At 50.2% G+C, this 11,715-nt stretch overlaps 1 protein-coding gene and 1 pseudogene across 6 annotated transcripts in view; both read right to left on the reverse strand.

The window, feature by feature from the left end:
• The window catches only part of KCNS3 (potassium voltage-gated channel modifier subfamily S member 3), a 38,432-nt gene extending 35,995 nt beyond the window's left edge, over window positions 1-2,437 (reverse strand). For 3 of the 6 annotated variants that reach the window (XM_021085916.1, XM_021085911.1, XM_021085913.1), the window contains exon 1: window positions 2,096-2,437. The gene's annotated coding sequence lies outside the window, so the exon portion shown is untranslated. Of the gene's footprint in view, window positions 1-1,329; window positions 1,483-2,095 lie in introns of those variants that run through there. The other 3 variants (XM_021085917.1, XM_021085912.1, NM_001044596.1) reach the window with 2 other exon arrangements.
• Window positions 5,509-7,432, reverse strand: LOC102160758 (annotated as a pseudogene).

The following is an 11,715-nucleotide window of genomic DNA, read 5'->3' on the forward strand; positions in this document are numbered from 1 at the left end:
GCTTACTTCCTGTTTACCTGGGCAAGTATTTGCAAGTAGTCCACAAAGGGGAGCAACTAGGTGTAACTTATACAGTTCTAAGTGAATGCTTACGCAAATCACTTAAGCAAATACATGAAAAGGGACGGGAAGGTTCCTGATCTTGTTTTCCTCACCTGCCCTGCACTCGGAGATGAAATGAAAGATCAAAACCTAGCAGCTACTCTACCCGGAGGACGAAGAGAAACACCACCCCGCCCCCCAACCACGCCGCAGCATCAAACCAGGGCCCCTGGGTCCTTCTGGCAGGAGGAGGTGGTCCTTTGCAGCCCTCCACCCGGGTCCTGGGCTGTCTGAGTTAGGCTCTCTGTTCTGTGTCCCAGTACAGACGCTGGAGACATCAAGGGCGCAAAAGGTGCTCCTTTCCCAAAGACACAAGAGGCAGAGCAGGGGAAGAGCGCGCAGGGGCGGCGGGGGGGGCGCGGGATGGGGGGGCATCAGAATGATCTCTGCAATGCGAAAGGCTCGCAGCCCGGCCCGCCGCGGCCCCTGCCGGCAGGTCTGGCTCGCTCGCCAGCCAATTCACCTCAAGAAGTCGGGCAGCCACCCAGAGGGGTGCGGGAAACGGAAGTTCCCGACCCCAGGGCACCCACTCCCATCAGTACCACTGATCCAAACGCACGGTCTGCGTACGACTCAACAAGGGCCCTGCAAGCTCCAAGCCACTTCCACCCGGGGCGCACCGGCAGTCCCTAGGCGCAGCGCGGCACCAGAGCACCGGTCCTGGATGCGCTCTTCCCCGCAACTGTCGCGGGGCGCTTTGCACCTCTGCAGGGCAAAGGGGAGGGGAGGATGACAAGGAAGAAGGCGGAGCGGGCGGCCTGGGAAGCACTTACATTTGTCAGGAAAGCGCCTCCTCTCGAGGAAGAGAAGGAACGGCTTCCCGGCTAAGGAAACGCCCCAGGGATGCCCCTCCGCGGAGTGCCGCCTTCCCCCGGCTCCTCGATTCTCCCGCCTCCATCTGTCCTCCACCCCGCACCCAAAAGCGGACTCTAAACAGCGTCCCTGCGGCTTTCCGAAGGACCCAGACACTCCCTCGGCTGCCGGCAACTCGCGCAACAGGCAGATCCTTAGGGTTCCAGCGACGACCGGCTCTAGGGACCGGAGGATGGAGAGCGTTGGAGACAGGCGCCCAGCAGGATGCAAAGTCCCCTGCGGATGTAGATCTGCCGGGTCGTGAACCCGTAACCAAGGCCACGACAGGGCAGGGCAGCAAAAGGTAGGGAAAGTTACCGGGTCGTATGGAGAAGTCTGCGGAGCGCACGGAGAGGTGGGGACACAAGTAGGTACCTGCAGGAGTCCGAGGACCTCTGGCTGCCTCGGCTCTGGGACGCCGCCGGCCCGCGCCGCAGGGATCTGGCGTCTCCGCGCGGTCCCGCGCCCGCCGCAGCGGCGGCGGCAAGGAGAGCCGAGTGCCCCGCGTCGGTCAATCGGTCCGTCCCGCCCGGCAGGAGCTTGGCGCCCCGGAGCCGCGGCGGGCGGGGCGGGGCGGGGCGGGGCGGGGCGGGGCCGGCCGCTGGGCCGCCGCCCTATTGGTCCCAGCCTCGCCTGCCGCCTGGCTTCGGGCTCGCAGTCCTAGGTCCCCGGGCTGAGGGCGCGGCGCTCCGCCGCCGGCGGTCGCTGGCTGCCGGGCTCAGGCCGCGCGACAGGCGGACCCTGGACGAACAGAGAGGCGTCCCCGCCAGGCGCGCGCCCCCGCCTAGACCCAAGTGCACAGTCACTCCTGGAGCTGCACGCCGGGTCCGGGTGGGAGCCGGAGCGCGCCCCACGCCTCCTACCTGCGCGCCCTGCCGGGCTGGGGCCACCTTGACCCTGTGGGACACGGACGACCCCCTCTGCTGCCCCGGCGGCTCCCGCAACCGCCTCTCGGCCCAAGCAACACTAAGAATTTGCCGGGATTTTCTTAGGAAGTATCGAGGCCCCCAACTTGTTTTAAAACAAAGTGCAAAGGAGGAAACATCCCCTGGTCCTGCCTGTTTACCTCCAGCCCCGCTGCCTGAAGACTCACGCAGCCTACAGAACCAGATTGATTTGCACGCTCCGTTCCTCAACTCACCAAGTCCTAAGGGGTGAACCATGCACCGAGCGGAAAGGAGGACAAGCGGAGTCCCCTTCTACCAGAGGAAGACGCCTGCGGCCACGGTCGGACGGCAAACCAGGACCTCAGCGAAAGAGGCGTGTGGTCCAGAAGGCATCGCCCGCCCCTCTGCAGTGAGGGAGAACGCTCAGTGAACCGCCCCGAGGAGAAATGGGACGCTCGGGGACCCACCCCCGCGCTCCCCCTCCCGCCCCCAAACTGCAGATTTTTAAGTTGTGCAGACTTGCAATAATTCCTCAGAGCCAGCTGCTCTAAGATGTAGGCGCTCAGTGTTCCTTGGGTTCCCGCCCCACATCACGCAATCCGCCAGCTGCCCGCAACCCGGCACCCGCTGATCACCGGCCCCAGACCTGCGCCTAGCTGGTCCACACCAAGTTGAGTTCCAGGCCCTGAGCCAGGCACACAGGAGGCGATGGGGGCAGAGGGGTGTGTGGAAAGTGAAAGGCACTTTCTCTGACCTCATCAAAGTACCCCAGAGTACCTTTGCGTTCTCTTATCGTTTTTGTTTGATCAAAACCCACAGCGTTCCCACTGTATCTGTAGGCTTCCAGAAGGAGGTGAAACCTGCACTACACAGGCTTGGCTAGAGGAGATGAGAATAGTGAACAGGAATGGCAGAGGAGGAATGAAAGCCCACCTTTCCTCACCTCAGCCTACAGCATTTTCTTTGTCCTATGGAAGGTGAGGTGGGATGCAGGTGACTGGAGAGCAGATGTTTTGTTCTCTGATCTACTGGTTCTTTGGCTTCCCCAAACCTGCCCCCTCTCTTGTGGAAGAGGATCCAACACATTTGTCTACACTGCTGTTAGCAGATGGCTGAAAAAAGGTAAATGTTCATAGATTATTCTTCATTTTTAGCATAAAACCTAACATTAGTCTAAAAATATGTTTACATGCATCAGCATCTGGGTAGAATGCCTTCAGATCTCTCCCAGCAGTTAGCCCTTTAATCATTTTCAAATCACCAAGTTTATCCAAAAAGTCCAGCATTGTTTACTCGACAATGAACTATGTCGGGAATCTCTAAGCACTGCAGGAGCCATCTGCAGTGCAGAAGAGTCTGGAATGAGGTCCTTCTTATGGGTTCTGGATGGCACATGTGAACTGGGAGAAAAGGCATATGGGGGGGGTTAGCTCAGGAAGGGCCCCAACTTGGCATCTATAAAAGGTGGGGACAGAAAGGACAGGTTCCACTCTAGGCATACTTGGGGGAGGGGTGGGGAAGGGGCACAGAATTCGAAGTCAGACAGACTGGGTTCTCATCCTGCTGTGTCCTGTAGAAGCCTTGAGATTGAGACACTTAGCTTTTCAGCCCTGGTTTCTTCATTAAGAAGAAAAGTTTCTCTCTCAAAGGGTGATCATGAGAAGCAAATGAAATGATAAACAGGAAAGCATTGCATAGACCATAAACAACATGTCTGTTACCTGAAAATTTATGAAGGTTGAGCAAGGCCAGGCAAATGCACTCCTATACACACACACACACACACACACACACACACACACGCATGCACCCTTGTCCCTGGGTCTAGAGCCCCTTCCTCTGATGTCAGTCTCCATCACCACAGCACACGCTCTTAACTGTCTGACTGCCTCCTTCCTCCCACACGCTCACCTCTCACCCCATCAGAATGTTTTTATGCTGTGTGATATGAAACCCCATCTTCTCTTCACTACCCAGTCCATAGGAAAGCACCTAGACAAGTCGTGTGTTAGCTGTAAGGGGTTGATCACCAGTTGCCAGTAGGGTTCATTCCTCCAAGGTTTCAGAAAACCTCTCTCACCCATTTACCCACATGCCCATGCAGTCCCTTCCCTCTCCCCCCAAACCTGCCCTTGATCTTTCAGTCTCACTAAAGTCCAAAGGACAGAAGATAGCTGGGTATCACCTCTGGAGGTAAGAAAAGTACTAATTTGCTTTTTTTTAATTTTTATTGGAATATAGTCAACTTACAAAGTTGTATTAATTACAGCCATAAACCATGATTCAAAAAGATTCATGCAACCCCAGTGTTCATTGCAGCACTATTTACAATAGCCAAGACATGGGAGCAACCTAAATGTCCATCAACAGAGGAGTGGATAAAGAAGATGTGGCACATATGTACAATGGAATATTACTCAGCCATTAAAAAGCATGAAATAATGCCATTTGCCACAACATCAGTGGATCTAGATATTATCATACTAAGTGAAGTAAGTCAGACAAAGATAAATATCATATGAAATCACTAATATGTGGAATCTAATAAAATGATAATAATTTGCTTTTTTTTTCAGGCCATTCCCATGGTACATGGAAGTTCCCAGGCCAGGGACCAAATCTGAGCCATGGATACAGCCTATGCCAGAGCTGCAGCAATGCCAGATCCTTAACCCACTGTGCCAGGCTAGGGATGGAACCTCAGCAGCAACTCAAACCAACATGACATCCTGTATTTCTCTGTTACCCTCTATCAGGTAAAAAGAAACATATAAACCATCACATTAATCTCCTTGCTTGGATGCCAGGCAGCTCAAGACTAAATGCAGTTAACTAGTTAGAGTGGTTTTTTTTCCAGATTATTGCTGCAATGGTCACTCTTCTTTCATGAAATCATTTACATGCTTACTTTGAATATCCTATTATATTATTTTTATATTGAAAGTACCTTAAATTATTAGGATCTCCAAATATATAGATGCAAATTCTATGATTAAGAAGTAATACATGTACACAATGGAATATGACTCGGCCATAAAAAAGGAATGAATTAATGCCATTTGCAGCAACATGGAGGCAACTAGAGATTCTCATACTAAGTGAAGTAAGCCAGAAAAGAAAGACAAACACCACATGATATCACTTATATATGGAATCTAAAATATGGCAGAAATGAACCTATGCACAAAACAGAAACAGACTCAGGGACATGGAGAACAGGGGGGGGGGAGAGGGAAGGGAGGAGGGAGTGAGTTGGACTGGAGTTTGGGGTTAGTAGATGCAAACTATTGCATCTGGAGTGGATGAGCAATGAGATCCTACCATATAACACAGGGAACTATATCCAGTCTCTTAGGGAGAATATGATGGAAGATAATATGAGAAAAGAATATATATATATATCTAGGGAGTTCCCGTCATGGCACAGTGGTTAACGAATCCGACTAGGAACCATGAGGTTGCGGGTTCAATCCCTGCCCTTGCTCAGTGGGTTAAGGATCCGGCGTTGCCATGAGCTGTGGTGTAGGTCGCAGATGCAGCTCGGATCTCGCGTTGCTGTGGCTCTGTCGTAGGCTGGCAGCTACAGCTCCGATTAGACCCCTAGCCTGGGAACCTCCATATGCCGAGGGAGCGGCTCTAGAAATGGCAAAAAGACAAAAAAAAAAAAAAAAAGAATATATATATCTACCTGAATCACCTTGCTATACAGCAGAAATTGGCTGAATATTGTAAATCAACTATAGTTTTAAAAAATAAAATGAAATCAAATGAAAACAAAGACTAGAATACTAACCTGCCTCTGAACACCTCCTCTGTGGTTCTGGTTTTGGCTAGATGCTCTCCAAAGTCCTTGGTAGTTCTTTTATTATTATTATTATTATTATTTGTTATTTTTGTTTTTTTGAACTGGTGCAAAGTTTACTGTGTCATACAACGTGGCTCACAAAAGCGATGGGGAATTCCAATGCGCCAACTGTTTCTTGAATTGTTTCTTTTACCCCAATGGAGACAAGATCCTTTCCTGCAGAACTGCGCCCCCCCCCCGCCCCGCCCAAAACAGACAGAATGCAAGACCATCACAATGGGGCTATGACCAGTTCCACGGACACGCAACACATTGGCATTGACATGCCCAGAGGGGTACACCAGACAGCAGTGGGTGCTGGGCCAAGGAAGCGGCGTGATGCACCCGTGGAGGAGGAGCCCCGGCTGTGTCTGGGAATACATTTCACACAGGGGACACGTCCCCGAGGACGGGCTGTAGTGGCCCCTAAAGCAGGTCAGATGTGTGACTTTTCATCTTGGGCCAATAAATAACTGTTGGACGAACGCATAAATTAGAAATGGATGCTACTAAACTTCACACGCGGGGAATGTACAACCGGTGGAAATCAAATCAAGCAAAGTGGCAGGGTAGGTGAGAGGGGGTCTGGAGGTGAGGGATTATCAACAGCACGCACTCTATTTGGTACCCTAACTTACGCGCCTTTAGCTGGCTTCTGCTTTCCTCCCGGAGTAGGTGCTGGCACAGGCGTCTCCCAGCGCAACTCCCTGGGCGGAACGTGGGTCGCTGCTTGAAGAGAGAAGTGCTGGAAGGCAGCGGGCTGGGGGGTCCGGGACTCTTAGCTGCTTGCCTCTCCCCAGTGCTAGACGCCCACGGCCTTGATGAGCGCGGCTCCCCTGCCGCTACCGTCTTCCCATGAGAGGAAGGACGCTTTACACGTTGGTGACAGTTCCTTCGCTGGTGCATGATTCTGGAGAAGTGCAGATGAAGCTTGTAGAGCGTCCCGTCCACACCCACGGTCATGTTCAGGTGGTCCAGCCCCCTGTTCTCTAGGATCTTATCCACTACGGCCCCCGAGCCCATGCCACGCAGCTGCTCCACCCTCTTGGCACCACCCCGCTGACACGATCTTCACGAGGATACTGTCATCGCAGGTGCTGTTCAGGCCCAGCTGCTAGAGGACGCCCATACCTGCAGCAGCGCTAACCTGTCCCTTTCGATCTGAGAGAGATACTTGGTCTGAAAGATATCCCACCTCTTCAGTGGCTCAGAGATCTGAGAAATCCCCTTTTGGTGAAGAAGATCAAGACGTTGTGGACGATTTTACCCAGGTACATGCCACTGATCATCTTCTCATAACTTGGTTTCCCGGCATTTGGAGAATGTTTGTCACAGACTGTTCTGATGTCATCTGGACACTTATTGTCCCCAAAGGCACCCCACTCCATGTTGCTACACATCCACCCCTCAGTTCCTTCTAGAGTCTGGACATTCTTCACTTCTTCCATGTAGCAGGCATTGCTGCCCGTCTCTATGATGAGTCCAGCCTCACAGGTGGGTTCCTCATAAGCACAGGTCATTATGGTGCCCACTGCATCGTTGACCACAGCCACCATGGCCAGGTCAATTCCTCTCTCCTTTTTATCATGTCCCTCAGTAAGGTTGCTGCATCGTGCCCCATGCAGTTAGTTGCCTGAAAACCCTTGGTCCAGGTGATCAAGATTCCCTCATCCAAGCTCCTATGCCAGGGAAAGGAAAACGTGAAGCCCAAAGGTATTCTGGGGCCCTCAATGCCCATGTAGTCCATGAAGGTCCTTGCTAGTTATAAAAGCTTTACAATTCTACAAATAAAAGGACACAGTTTATACATTATTTTTAAAAAAGAAGAAGAATAGAAGAAGAAAGAGAGAGAAAGAAAGAAAGAAAGAAAGAAAGAAAGAAAGAAAGAAAGAAAGAAAGAAAGGAAGGAAGGAAGAAAGAAAGAAAGAAAGGAGGGAAGGAAGAAAGGAAGGAAGGAAGGAAGGAAAAGAAAAAGAAAGGAAGGAAGAAAAAACCCTGTGAGGGAATATTGCTTAAGTCTCCAAGCACAAAGGAATGCTCTTCTAGGTACTTCGAAGTATCCTCTGAGGACTTCCAAGTTGAGGTCCACGGAACATCTGTGCCATGGTCAGAAGCTTTGGGAAAGTTCATACTGCATCCACCTGTCAATACACATAATATACCTTAGCTCAGCAAAGGCTCTGTCTGAGAGATCAAGACAAAAAAAATACTCCAACGGATGAATTTCCAGACTGCTCATAATCCAGCCAAAGCCTACCTTTTTAGCCAATGTCAAGCTCTTCACACCTTTCTCTCTGTCTTACCCGTTCTCTCACATCTTCTCCCACCCCAACACACACACCCTCCAGTCTTACCTTCCAACCCAACACATCAGCTCCATCTTTCTCCTTTGCTTACTGTGTGCTTGTTGAGCCTTGGCCCTTCCTGCACCCTGTTTCTATAATGCCCCCTTCTCTACCTGGCAAATGCCAACTCAATCTCCAATATCATTGTCACTCATTTCCTTGGAGCTTTCCCTTAACCCACAAATCATATTTAACCACCCCTTCTATGGGGTCCCATTATACTTTGCACAAATATCCAGGTACAGTTATTCTTCTGTGCTGTTTTTGCTTGCTTAGATTGAATCTCCTCTGTTAAACTGTGAGCTCCTTAAGGGCTGACATTATGTGGTATTATTCAACTCAGTACCTTCAGAGCCTGGCCCATTACAGATGCTCAGTGATTGCTTTAAGAATAAAATGGATGGATGGATGGATGGATGGATGCATGGATGGATGGATGCATGGATGGCTGGACGGACAGAGGGATGGATGGACAGAGAGATGGATAGATGGATGGATGGACAGAGGGATGGATGGATGGAGGGAGGGATGGATGGATGAATGGACAGAGGGATGGATGTCAGGCCTTTAAACTTCAGGGAAGGTACAGGAAAGCAAACTCAGAGGTACCAAAGACCAGATATGTCCACTTCATGGTTTTTCCTTTGGAAGAATTCTGGACATTCCTTTTTGTCTTTTTGGGGGGAGTGGGGGCTGTACCTGTAGCACATGAGGTTGAATCAGAGCCATGGCTACCAGCCTATGCCACAGCCAGAGCAACACCAGATCTGAGCCACATGTACAACTTTTGCCACAGGTTGCAGCAACCCAAATCCTTAACCCACTGAGCAGGGCCAGGGATAAAACTCACATCCTCATAGATACTAGTTGGGTTCTTAACCCACCACAAAGGGAACTACCTACACCTTCATTTTTTAATAATCTTCATTTGTATAACGGAACATAGGGTCTAGTCTTCAATTTCAAGTTGAAGAATAAAGCGTTTACTTACAGCAGAGACTGCTGGGCACAACCCCATGGCCTTTTTGCTTCCTTGGTAATAGTCCCCCAGTGGTTACCTGGATAGGAGGATGACCAACTCTGGGAGTGTCTCAGTTTTAAAACTGGAAGTCCAGTGCCCCCAAAAACCTATTCAGTCCAGGCAAATCAGGACAGTTGATCATCCTACAAGATGCATTGGTGCCCAGGATAAAGTCTACATGTCCAACCCCATCAAGCCAGTAGGGGAGAGCATACAACTGAGGTATTTCCAATGGGAGGCCAGTGGAAGTGACCCATCCAGTCTCTGTGACAGGAGAAATTCTCTATTAAAATTTTCTTGAGGAGTTCCCGTCGTGGTGCAGTGGTTAATGAACCGACTAGGAACCATGAGGTTGCGGGTTCAGTCCCTGCCCTTGCTCAGTGGGTTAATGATCCGGCGTTGCCGTGAGCTGTGGTGTAGGTTGCAGACGGGCTCGGATCCCGCATTGCTGTGGCTTTGGCGTAGGCCCGTGGCTGCAGCTCCGATTCGACCCCTAGCCTGGGAATCTCCATATGCTGCGGGAGCGACCCAAGAAATGGCAAAAAGACAAAAAAAAAAAAAAAATTTTTTTCTGGAAAAAAAAATCACAGCTTCTTATTGCAATAATAACATAGGGAGGCAATTCTACCATATCAACATATAGTAGTGAGAAGGAGTCAAAAGATCTTTTTGGTGAAGAGTTCCCCTTGTGGGTCCGTGGAAAAGAATCCAACTAGGATCCATGAGGATGCGGGTTCGATCCTTGGCCTCGCTCAGTGAGTTAAGGATCCGGCGTTGCCGTGAGTTGTGGTGTAGGTCACAGACTCAACTTGGATCCTGCATTACCGTGGCTGTGGTGCAGGCCAGCACCTGCAGCTCTGATTTGACCCCTAGCCTGGGAACTTCCATATGCCACAGATGTAGCCCTAAAAAGCAACGAAACAAAATAAAACAAAACAAAAAGACGTTTCTGGAGGAGCAAGATGGGAAGTAAGCCCCCTGCTGGCTGTATGCAGCAGGTCAGGCTCCTGAATGCACCCAGCCTTCCTCTTTCAATGCAGCTGCAGTTATACCTAGGAGCACTGCTCAGCTAGACTGACTTAGTCATCTTTCTTTCCTTCTTTTTTTTTTTCCCCTTGGTTGCAGAAGGCTAAGTTCTCTTACTCCTCAGTTCTAGCATATTCTCATCATTAGCACACACAAGGCCTCTCTCCTGTTCTGATTATTTATTTTGCTTTTATCCACACTTGCACTGCCACCCCAACTCTCCATAGGCTGCCATTCTAACGAGCCTATTGACAGCCTTTGTTTCCATGTCCCTGCAAAATGTGTATGGTTGTGTTGAATGCATACCATTTTAATTTAGGCAAATGAGACTTTGTCCTCTCTCTCAATCTTCTCATGTGTTTCACTCTACAAGGTAGGCTGCGTTTTACCTCCATTCCTGTTACTCTACGTGCATCTCCTCTTTTTGGGGGGTGGGAACTGCACCTGTGGCATATGGAAGTTCCCTGCTAGGGGTTGAATTAGAGCTACACCTGCTGGCCACAGCCACAGGCACAGCAATGCCAGATCCCAGCCGCATCTGTGACCTACACTGCAGCTCACGGCAATGCCAGGTCCTTAGCCCACTGAGCCAAGGATCAAACCCCCATCCCCATGGATACGATTCGGGCTTGTTACTGCTGAGCCACAGTGGTAACTTCTGCATCTCCTTTTTGTTACTGTATGTCATCCACTCTCCAATGATGGGTGCCCAGAATATCCCAAATTCCCCACCACCACAAACAACAGTGGGAGGAACAACCACACATGTGTCACCTTATGGACCTGGGGAGAATTGAGGGTAGTACTATGTACCCAGCTGCAGGATTGCTGGTCATAGGGTACAGAGAGGGCTGATATAGAAATGCTGAAACACTTCTATGCTGATTAGTACATAACCCTACCCCCAAGACCTCAGAATATTCTTCCCATTGCCCCTGCCCCTTCTCCAAGAGCCCCCAGAAATTTCCACCATCCACCCATTAGCCCATTAATTAAAGGGTAATGTCTGGCCCAGAGGGAACTGACAGTCTTTCTAGCAGTTGATAAATATTTTGAATATCACCCCTGGATAGGCATATACTTAATTTAATGGTCCTAGTCTTTATTCCTCCACAGAGAAACCAAACCGAAAAAAAAAAAAAAAAAAAAACCCTTCCCTGAAGAGTTTGGGCTCTTGTCCTGTCGCTAAGGAATTCTCAGAAATACTGCTGATGCTCCCATCTGCAACACCAAGGTCAGGTCCTACTCAATGCTAAGCAGAGATGTGGGAGCCAGCAGACTGTGACGAAACTCTGATTCAGGGCCAACACCACAGGCAGCTGTGCAGCAGGTGAAGTGTCCTAGGCCCCGAGTTTTACCTCTAGCTGGGTGACTTGAAGCATCTCACTTCTCTGACCCTCAGTTTCTCCTTGGCCAGACACTTCCCCATGGGCTGGGAATGGGGTTCAAAGAAGGTAATGATGTGATACAGAGCCATATTGAGGGAAGAAAAACCTTTTGGTATCCAACTCAGCATCACACTGGCTGTGTCACCTTGGCCCTTGCAGTGTCTTACTTCCTCAAGTATAAAATGGGGATGATTATACTGTATTGTACTCCGAATTACGAGAGTCCATGTGCCGCCTTGCCATCGTTGAG

Source organism: Sus scrofa, chromosome 3 (assembly GCF_000003025.6).
Source record: "Sus scrofa isolate TJ Tabasco breed Duroc chromosome 3, Sscrofa11.1, whole genome shotgun sequence".
NCBI lineage: Eukaryota > Metazoa > Chordata > Mammalia > Artiodactyla > Suidae > Sus > Sus scrofa.